We start from the raw sequence: 11,816 nt of genomic DNA, 5'->3' as shown, positions 1-11,816 counted from the left end.
GACAAATCTATATTTTAAAATTAGAATTTTAATCTTTCTATAAAAAAATGTTATGCAGTACATAGTAAATGTCACTTTAAAAAAATGTTTATTACTATAAATATTACTTTATTAAAAGTTACATAAAAAATATGGACAATTCACACACACACACACACACACACACACGCACGCACACACACACACACACACACACACACACACACACACGCACGCACACACACACACACACACACACACACACACACACTTTATTACTATAAATATTACTTTATTAAAAGTTACATAAAAAATATGGACAATTCACACACACACACACACACACACACACACACACCTGTGTGTGTGTGTGTGTGTGTGTGTGTGTACATATAGATATACATATACATATACGAGAGTCTATATGAAAAATCTCACAAATCAGTGGTTTATGTCATCTTCAAATTTTTAATGGTTTAGCTACTATAAATGCTAGAAAGTGAAAAGCTGGTGCAAAATGTTGATTTTAGTGTAAGTTTGACTAAAAAGTGTAACCCAGTATTATGGGATTGCCCATATTTCAATAAGATAATCCATCCACCAAATAGGTCTGAAGAATATACCAAAACAAAAGAATTAATAAGAGAATTTGGATAAGGTAGAACACACATTCATGGGCCTTATAAAATGAATACTTTTTAATAAATTTTATAGCAGTGATCACACAAAATATGTGCCTGGTTGACTCTTGGCGAGGATGCAAAATGTTAGAGTTAGTAGATTTTAAATTTGGAATTTTAAATTCTACAAGCTAGTTTGTAGGCATACAATCAATCACGCACTCATGAAATTTCTCTAAAAAAGCAAATGGTAATTCTAATATAGAGAATGCATAAATAGACATATGGGTGTAATATATGAAAAATAAATTATACATACATACATATGTGTGTGTGTGTGTGATCCCATACACTTGGTTACTTTTTGGTCAAACTTGACACTAAAATCAACATTTAGCATTAGATCTTTACTTTCTAAAACCTATAGCAGCTAAACCATTAAGAATTTGAAGATGAAGTAAAGTACTACTTTGTGATATTTTTCATATAGATTCTAAATTTATTTATTTTTAAATAATTAGAAATTAATTGTCCATATTGTTATGTAACTTTTAATAACTCAATATTTACAGTAATCAATATTTTTCAGAAGTGGTTATTTGGCAATGGTAGGAAAGTCAAATTCTGGGAAGACCCTTGACTTTTTGAAAAACCTTTGATTGATATCCCAGAATGGGCCCCTTATGCTCCCTCCTGTATTAGAACTTTTGGTCCTTTAGTTGAAGGGTATTGGATAGGTAATAAATGGTAGAACATTGAAAGTATCCACCCAAGCCTTATTAAGCTTAAAATCCACCCATCTTTGGCCTGGTTGAATACAGAGGAAGACTCCCTCATTTGGAAATTTGAACCCAAAGGGAACATTACTATCTCTTCAATGTATGGTGTTCTCTCTTCCACCCCTTCTGAAAATCCTTTATGGTCTAAATCTTGGATAAAGGGTCTGACCCCCAAAATCAACTTTTTCTATTGGACTATTCTTTAAAATAAAATCTTGACCTTAGATAACCTCAAGGGTAGAGGATTTGCCTTTCCTAATAGACGTGCTCCGTGTCTTAAGGAGGAAGAGTCCGTGGACCATCTGGTCATCCACTATTCCTATTCTGCTCAATTTGGGAAAATTTTCTTAAGAGTTTTTGTATTGATTGGGTGTTTCCTAACACCATCAGTGAGTTGTTCTACTCCTGGAACTACCATTGGTCTAACTCTTTTTTGAGATCTCTGTGGCAGCTATCTCTCCCTCACATTCTGTGGGGTTTATGGAAAGAAAGAAACAATCGTATTTTTAGGGACACTTCTCTCACTTAGGATATTGTGTTCAAAAAAATACAATGGGCGATTGTGGATAACATTGGGATCATTGGGGGTCCCAACTTTTCGACCAACCCATTGGAATCTCACATTTTAAGTTCCTAGAGTTTGAAGAATGCCGACAATTATGACCCCAAGCAAAACAAAAGATTAGAAGCAAGATGGCAAACCCACCCTCATGGGTGGTCCAAAGTCAATTTTGATGGTGCTGCAAAAGGTAATCCAGGCCCTGCGGGATGTGGAACTATTCTCAGAGATGAAAAAGGTATATGGAAGGAAATAATTGTTGTTCCAATAGGAAGCCAAACAAATCACAAGGCAAAAGAAATGGCAACACTCCAAGGTATTCTCCTCGCAAAAAGATGGAATTGCCCCTGCATATGGATTGAAGGGGACTCTAACAACATCATCAAATGCCTTAAGGGGACCTCTAATCCCCCATGGTCTATCAATAACATTATAAAGGCCACTAGAGACCTCATTAACACTTTTGAGAAAAGTTACATATCTCATATCTACCATGAAACTAATGGTTCTGCTGACTGGGAAACCAATGTGGTGGTCAATCAAGATGAAATGATTACTTGGAAGGGAGAACAAGGCCTCCTAGAGGATGTCAGATTAATCATTTTTAAGGACCGATATAATAGTACCCCTAAAATTATGAATGGACAAAATAATAATGAAATGGATTAAAGGGAGTGCTTCGAGCAATTATAATATTGTCAGCACCATTTATTATAATACTCAATCAACCACTTCCCATGCTTTCTGGGTAAATTTGGTAGCTTTGAGAAACTCTCTGTCTAAAGCTCTCTGCAAGTTTCGACATTCAGCTCTAAATAGAAAAAATATGGGTGGTAATAGCCGATGCTACAAACCTAGCAGTTGTAAGGAGTGGAAGCAAAAGGAGGCGGTCTGGAACATTATGCAGAAGGGCGGGTTTTCAAAATTTATGGAGAGGCTCCATGGACGGGATGCCACAGTCACTAATTTCTTTTGTAAAAACTGGAGAAAGAGCACTTTGAAGATGGGAGACCAGTCTGTCGTCATTGATGAAGACCTCATTGCTCAGGCCACAGGTCTCCGAAGGGAAGGAAGCAACTACTATAGAGATAGAAAAGTGAGCAAGGAGGCCATTGAAAGATATCTTGAAACTGAAAAAGGAGAAAAAACACCTGGTAAAGCTAAGTAAAACTTACTATCCCCCTAGGGCTTTTGTTAAACCATGGAGGGAGGTCCTTTTTGTTATAATGCACTATATTACTTTGGATGGGAGATTCACGAAAGTGTATGGCTACCATTTTGTTTTGCTGAATCATTTTAGGCATGACGAGGAAGTGGACATTCCATTTTTTCTGTTATGTTCTATGAATGCCACCATTAAGGCCTATAAAGAGAACCCTATGGGTGAAACTTCCATGCATCAAGGATTAATGGTTCTTATTTATGACCACCTCAAGGCTAACCAAATAGCCCGCCCTCAACCCTCTATTTCTGAGTCTGAGGAGGAAGGGCCGGACTCTATTTTTTTTGTTGGATGAGGGTTTCGACAGTGATCCAACAAGCGAGTCTGAGGAGAGTATGGATGACTCAGAAGTTGAAGTAGGTAAGAAGAGGAAACATTTGAAAACCAGGCCTTCATCCTCGAAGGGTAAGAAATCTAAAGGCAAAATTATCCAGATTAGCTCCTCTTCGGAGGAGGAGGTCTTTGAAGATTCTGAGAAGAAGAAACCCCAGGGTTTTCTAAAAAAGAATACTAAAGTCCATATTCAGACCAGAAACAAACAAAAGAGAAAGGATGAGAAAGTGAAGAGCTGGAGGAACAAAAGCAGAAAAAGATTTCGGAAGCTAACCAAAACTTGGAGGAAGTGACCACTGGGGAAGTTCATAGGGTTGAAGATAAAGTCACTATTGGTGACACCCCAAATAAGGAACAATGACAACTCTGGTAAGATAGATCCCTTCTTAAACCCTCCTTTTGAGGGTATGAAAGGTTTTATGGACACCATGGAATGGTTAATCACCGATTATAAGAAAGTTGTGGAGGACAACAAGAAGCTCAGCCACAGAATCCAGATTCTGGAAACTATCAACACTAGCAAAGGGAAGACTATGGCAGATTATATGGAGGATTTGATCAATACTGTTGCTAAAGCTGAAAATATTAGACTCCTTCAACCCCAAATTTGAGCAAATCAAGAAAGACCTAATTAAGAGAAAAACAAATGCTAATGCTATGGATCAAACAATGTCGTAAACTGTTAGTAAAGTCAACAAAATTGAGGAATGTCTCAAAAGTATCGCAGAGCAAAGCTTAAACATTCTGAAGGTCTCTGCTGGCAATACTAAAACCCTCATCAGCAAATTGGATGAGGAGAAGGACACCCTGGAAATTGACCCTGACACTGAAGGCACAGGTGATGTTCAAGGACCCAGAACAAGAACCAGAGGTAAGAAGAAGGAGAAGAAGTCAAATAAGGACCTCGATGAACTCAAAGGTATTGCGGCCAACTATGACTAGCTAGTGATTAAGGCGGAGGACCTCCTGAAGACTATAACTGTGCAGTGTTTTCCTAGTTTCTGTTATTTTGTTGTTGCTATCTTTTGTTGTCCTTTTTGTTTACTGGCTTTTTTGCCAGTCATTTTGTAAGACATTTTTTATATGGTCTGGATACTCTATGATTATCTTTTTAATCTCCTTTGTTAAAGGTTTCGGGTCCTGAAAACCTATTTTTTCTTATTAATCAGAACATTTTTCAGAAGTGACATTTATTTGGTAATGCATAACATTTTTTATAGCAAGAAGGAAATTCTAATTTTTGAATATAGAATTGTTACACCAATATCTAGTGAATGGATATTTTTTCATAATTTTTTGTTACATATATATTTTTAGTTAATTTTTGAAGACAGAGTAATTTTAATTTGGATAGAGGTGTATTCCGTAATACATAACTTTTTTTGTATGCATTTGAATTAACTTCTTCTTTTTTGTGTTGAAGTGAGGATATCAATGTCTAGGGAAAAGATATTTTTTATAATTTTTTTTTTTTTTTTTTTATCTGTATTTTTCATTTTTTCCACATTTGTGAAACACAATTCTTAATGTTCGATGAAAAATCTACATTCATAGGAAATAAAACATAAATATATTAAAAATTATACTATTTGGAAAGCTTATAATAAGGACTAAATACTTTAAAAAACAAAACTTCTAAATGAATTCATTTGACCCCCCAAAAGCTAATGCAAATGTGGGTTTTTATAAACATTTTGATAGGTGTGAAAGAGACCCCATTGCAAGTATGATTTAGAAGTAGAAAGGTTCTATCCTAGAAATTTTGATCTAAGAGCCTTTGATCTAACTCTCCTCAATTAATTACTTCAAATGAGACCTCTTAGAGCTTAAATCATTATATTTTTTAAAAATGTATGATTTTAGCAAAAATCAAGATGTACCAAAAAGTGTAACCCAATATTGTGGGATCACCCACACACACACACACACACACACACAGATCAAACATGTGGAAATGTGTATAAATAGAGAGAAAAAATATGAAAAATAAGTTCAACTTCACACAAGATTACACTATATATTACATTTATCAAACCATTTTAGAAAATAAACATAAAGTTGTAGTGTCATAAATTGTACTCCTTTAATTTTGAGTCTAGTTTCACACTATTTTTAGCACTTATTTTGGTATTTTCTCATTTCCTCTAAGCATTTTGAGACCAATTCTTGCCTTGAATTAAACCTCAATTCAATAATATGAGTCCTATCCTTCAACACATTCTTATTTGGTCCCTTACTTTAAGCATGCCATTTCTCCTATATCATTTTAAGTCAATATGGGTCCTATGTCATTTTAAAGTTCAAAACACTTTTTCTCCTACTTAAATGTCATCTATCCTAATATAAATTATAGATTCAATATCAACGCCCCATTGTCTCATTTTCCTTAAAATTTGAGCCAATTTTGTTGAGATGGTGGCAACTGTTGTGTAGTACCCCTTCTCGATCAGACTTTTTAGACTCATGTTTTACTTTAGTGGACTGTTTAGTGGACACATTATTGTTATACTTTATTTAGACTTTATGTGATGTTATTACATGCTTTCATGCAGTATTTCATTACTTATGGTAAATGTGATTTTTATGGATTACTGACATGGACTGACACATTTACTTTATATGTGCGATGCGTTATTTACATGTTTCATGTTTCCAAGTGTATGGGATGCGAGGGGATGATTTTCCTTCACTCACTCCAGTGAGACAGGGAATGTCACGATTCTCTTTCATCGGTGTGCGTGTCATGCCTGTTTATATATTTGTCTATATTCACATGTGGTTCTTTGATGCAGGACATTGCAGGTACAAGTACCAGGTAGGTACGGGGTATCGACTCCACCTAATTTCACAGGTCTAAGCATGCCTTATTTGTCTGATGGGAGTGGAGGAGATAGTTGTTAGACCCTAAATTGACCCGCAGTTACACTCATGTGAGTGTTGTCAGTCGGTCGTCTTTTCCTGTTTAACCGGTATGCAAGTCATAGTGCTTTGGTATTTTCGTTTTGTGTGTCGTCGTATGGTCTTTTTGCGTTTTGCGTGCTTCTAGTTATTTGAAAAGATTTGAATTGAGTGAATGGTGCTATTTTGTGTTGGCGTATTTAATTTAATTAATATGCCTTGAGTTTATTGATTTAGTTAAATAAATGGAGTTGTTAAATTAAATGGTTAAATTGCATGTTATATTGTGAAAATAGTTGTATTAAATTGTTTGAAAAATAAATTAGTTAAATGCTATGCTATTTGAATTTTAGTGCAAATGTTGAGTTAAATTCTTATGGAAAAAGAAAAAGAAATAAAAAGCATTTCCATTTACCTTTTTTGTTAGCTTTTAGATTTTATTTTTGGTTTAAAAAGAATTGTGTCATGGAAAAAGGAAATTAGATTTTATTAATTTTTAAATATTTTATTCTTATTGGTTGAGGAAACTTTTAACCTAACAAGTTTAGGTTGAAAATATTTTTTCTTTATTACCTGTGAGTTCACGGGAAGAGAGGAGGCATTTTTGAAAATAAAAACTTGGAAACCATTTGGAAGGAGGAATCTGGATTTTGGAATTGGTATGCAGGATTGAACTCTTCTACAACTTTCTTCCTGGATTTCTTGTCAGGTTGGATAGATTTCCCTCTCTTTGTTGCAATAAAAATTTGAATGTTTGAGCTTTTTTACTATGTGCGTGATTTAAATTTGTTAAATCTTATTGGAGATTCTTGTTGAAAGTTTGATTTGGAAATAGAGTAGTTTTCTATTGAATTTGATTAAATCCTAATTCAATGTGTTGTATGTTGAAAAGAACTTGCCCAATATCTTGTTGGCTGTGTGCTTCCAAGTTCTTTGTAAAATTTAGTTTTGATTATTTCCTCTATTTGTGTAGTAAGGAATAGATTTTGTTTTCTATTCATTTACAAGTTTTATTTGTTTAAGATTAGGGGGTTATGCTGGCAAAATCTTGTTAATTTGCCTCTTTTCATGATGCAAGGATTTTTCCTATGTGTGAAGAAATAAAGAAATGAAACAATTCCCCTCTTATTTCTTAAAATTCTTGTGAATTTTTGCACAAGATCTTTAGATTTGGGTCTTTTATGCTTTATTGGTTTGACAAAATTCCTTATTGAAAAACTTCATCGCAAGAATAAAATTATGTTCATTACGAGTGAAGTTATGTGTTATAAGTATAAAAAATAATAATAATAATAATAATAATAAAATATATAAATTGAACCCCATGTGGCAGGGTATTCCCACCATGTGGGATGGTAGCTACTACTACCGTAAGGTAGCAGCACTACCGGCGGTAGTGATTGCTACCGGTTGGTAGTAGGACTCTCGGTGGGTAGTGACTGCTACCGTAAGGTAGCAGCATTACCGGTTGGTAGCCTTATGCCACCGCTTTTGCTACTTTTGCCCTCATCGTGGTTGCATAATGAAAGTGTTTGCTATTTAATAACATCGTGTGATTAAATTATTTTTCGTTTTCAATATTATTTTATTAATGTTTATATATATATATATATTTATATATTTATTTTAATCAAGGCATTAGTTTATGTGACCTAATTGGCAAATTAAATTTATTCTGGAAATAGATTAAATATTTTAATATAATTCTTATGTTATATCTTTGATTTCTTATTATTTGGATTATTATATTGGAAATAAAATTGAATGACGTCTTAGGATGATGTATTATAAATGTGGGGTGTTTTATTAAATTTTAATTGATGAATTTGCAAGTGTATATGATGTTGTTATTCTCAAAGATTGTTTGAGTTCGGTCTTAGTGAACATAGTGTTTCTTGCAAGGGGTTTATTTTGTTGCAATTTCTTGTCTATGTTCAGTCGCCCTGTTGTGGTGTATTTTGTACCTCTTGATCAAGTGATGTATTTATGACCTCGTTGTTTTAACCATATTGTGCTTATTCCTTATGGTTAACCAAGGGTTAGTAAGTATTTGTTTTGGTCACCTGTATGGTTGTAGTGGTGTTATGGCTATCTATTTCACCATAGGGTCCTCGTAGAGTGACCATGTTTGTTTAGTGTCCTATGAAAGAGTGGATTTCGAGTGGGGGCCACACCCGAAGGGGTTGGTAGGATAACCCCTCAAAATTCAGATAATAAGTGATAACCTAATAATTGATTAGGGGGTGGGTAGTTTATAACATTAATTAAGATATTATACCCCACGCATGGTTGAGTGCTCGTATAGGCTCAAGATGTAGTGGGAAGGCCTGGAATGGAAAACCGACCACCTTGCCTTCACGAAGGGTTGGTAGGGTTTGCATGAGACTTAGATGGAACCGAGGATTCGAGAAAGGTTACCAGGATAACCCAGGATGGGGGCCGAGACCTATGAAGGCCTACCTAGGGTAACCATCATAAGCTATGCAATGACACTCTCTCTTTAGGGTCACTAGTGTATTGTGATGTTGAACTCACCTAGAGTATCGTGGAGTTGTATTGTACTGTCGTCCATGTCTTGCTTATGCTTGCTTGAGGGTCTTCTGCTATCTCCTAGCACAATGGGGTGATTCTGTTTTGGGATCACATGGTCGAGTGGTAGTGCCACTTTCCATTGGATATTCTTGTTTGCGCCTTCATGCAAGGATTGGATTCGCAGGTGTTCTTGTGGTTCGTGATTCGTGCATCATCTCATGTTGGAGATTATTTCCCTTTCGAGACCTATGTGGTCATTTGTATCTATGGATTTATGTAACCTTGTATTTCGCAAAGATGTAAACTTTATACGTATCATTGGGAGCCATGTATTTTATGAACAATGTAATCTTAAGTTTTGGATGTTATTTTATTAGTTATCCTTATGCTTTGTGCAAATGCTTTATTGAGGAGAAAATTATATTGTAATACTTTCAATCTTTAAATGGTGTAATCTGTTATACATATATAGTTTATTATACTCAATGAGTAATTGATGGTTAATTGGATTAATCTTAATTATGGAATTTAACCTTTCGTTTAATTCTTCGTTGGTACCACTTTAGGAATTCTTGTGTTAGTCTTTTGCTTGTGTTATTATTGTGCAATGTAGTAATTAAAGCACTTAATGTGATTTATACTTTAATTTTTTTTTTATTTCACCCTTAGTTGCTTAGTTGTTTGGTTTTCCTTTGGGCATTACATTTGGTATCAGACTTCGTGTTTCAACACTGGGTACTCTGGTTTTAAATTGAGCCCATTCAGCTTGACCTTTTGGATTAGGTGTTAGTGTTTGTGTTTCCCTTGTTAGTATCCTTGCCGTAGATCTAAACCTTTTTCTCTTGTGCAGTGTTAGGTCATGGCTAGGAGAGCCAAGGGTAGTGGTTGTGTTGGTGGTTGTAATAGAGGTAGAGGTGGGGGATGTGGTCGAGGTTTCGACCGCCATAGTCCTTCACCATCACCCACTCATGTGAGTGTGGATCAGGATCAGTCTGTTCATCAGGATGAGAAACATGTAGGAGAGAAGGTTCCCGAAAGGGAAGAGTTGAGGTAGATGTTTCAGGAGGTGCTAACCAAACTAGGCCCCAGACCTGAGGCCGATCAGCCCATCCATGCTTAGATAGGAGAGTCACATCAACAGATTCTAGAGGAGAGAGAGAGAGAAGTCTCCCAGAAGGAGAGAGGTCCCAATAGACTAGGACTCAACTACCATGGGGTACATGAGGGACTTGATGAGGGCCCATCCTCCTTACTTTGACGGTAAAGGTACCAATCTTGAGGCAAAGACCTGGCTGATTAGTCTAGATCGGTGTTTTGCCATGCATCTGTATGGCAACAACACCAAGGCAAGATGCACCATCATGCATCTCAAGAGTTTTGCCTCTATCTAGTGGCGATTAGAGGAGAAGAGGATCAGTGTGAACATTAGCACCATATCATGGGAGATTTTTCTAGAGAGATTCAGGGCATGATTTCTCTCACCTCAGTGGAGACAGTCGCGGGCATATGAGTTCTATGCTTTGTGCCAGTTTGGCATGTCTGTAGATCATTTTGAGCACAGGTTTTATGAGCTCAAATAGTATTCCGATATTGGCAATGATGAGGCGATGCTAGTTCAACACTTCTTGATGGGTCTAAACAACCGCATCAGTGGGGGAGTGAGAGGGTTTGAGCCTTCTTCAGTAGAGGTAACCGTGGCGAAAGACAGGCTAGTGGAGCATAATCTTAGCCATGCTCATGGCTGTCAGTCTGGAGTGCAGATCGAGAGTGTGCCTTTTAGTGGGTTCAGAGTTAGAGGGAATCTATCCTAGATTGTTGCACCTTTAAGGGGTTCTTAGGCACTCGCTAAGGGTGGGTAGCAGCAACAGAGTTTTCAACTGAGGCGGAAACAATTTCAAGGTCAACAGGGTGGCAACTCTCAACATAAGAAGAACAAGAACTGGTAGAGGAGTAGGCATAGTTTCCCAGGGAAGTCCTCTCAGGGTGCATCTTAGGCCCCTAGTAGGGGAAGCTTCCAGCAGTCCAGTGGGCCATCTGGAGGTAGAGGACCAGGTAGGGGAGCTTGCTTCTCTTGTGGTTAGTTTGGCCACATAGCCGCTCAGTTCTCTTAGCGTTCTCACCAGATAGGTAGTCGGAGGCTAGTAGCATTAGAGATGATAGTGGGGGATGCAGGTAGATCCCATAGAGTATTTGCAGTAGTTGATGACTGCTAGGCTGAGCACTAGGGTACAGTGATCGAGACTATAGGTGTGTTGTGTGGTATTCCTATCTCTGTACTTTTTGACTCTAGTGCTTCAGATTCTTTCATTTCTTCATCCATTATTGAGTGGTGTGGGCTTGCATCTGATAAGAAGGCAGATAGGTGGCAAGTAGAGTTGGCTACCAATGTGCGTGTGTCCATAGATACCTTCATTCCCAGTTGTGAGTTGGACCTAGGATCCTTTGTTACTTCAGTTGACCTTCAAGTCATTCCTTTGGGTCTTATGGAGTTGTGTTGGGGATGGATTGGCTATCATCTCACAACACTTGTGTGGATTGTCGTCAGAAGATAGTGGAGTGTTTAGATGATCATGGCAGGAATGTGGGGATCGTTGGAGTTTAGAGGTCGATATCCTTACGTATGATTTCTGCTATGCAACTTAAGCGGTGTATGCATCGAGGGTGTCATCTTTTTGCAGTTTCTCTTGAGGATGTGGATGAGGAAGAGAGTCGAGAAATTTCTCTTGATGGTCACCCTATTCTTCAAGAGTACGTTGATGTGTTTCCTTTGGATATTCCTGGTATGCCTCCGAAGCGGGACATAGACTTTCACATTGACTTGGTTCCTGGTACGGAACCTATTTCGAGAGCTCCATATCAGATGACTACTCAGGAGTTGAGTGAGTTGAAGTTGC

Source organism: Cryptomeria japonica, chromosome 8 (assembly GCF_030272615.1).
Source record: "Cryptomeria japonica chromosome 8, Sugi_1.0, whole genome shotgun sequence".
Lineage (NCBI taxonomy): Eukaryota > Viridiplantae > Streptophyta > Pinopsida > Cupressales > Cupressaceae > Cryptomeria > Cryptomeria japonica.
The sequence above is the reverse complement of the archived record's forward strand: the minus strand, read 5'-3'. Positions refer to the sequence as shown.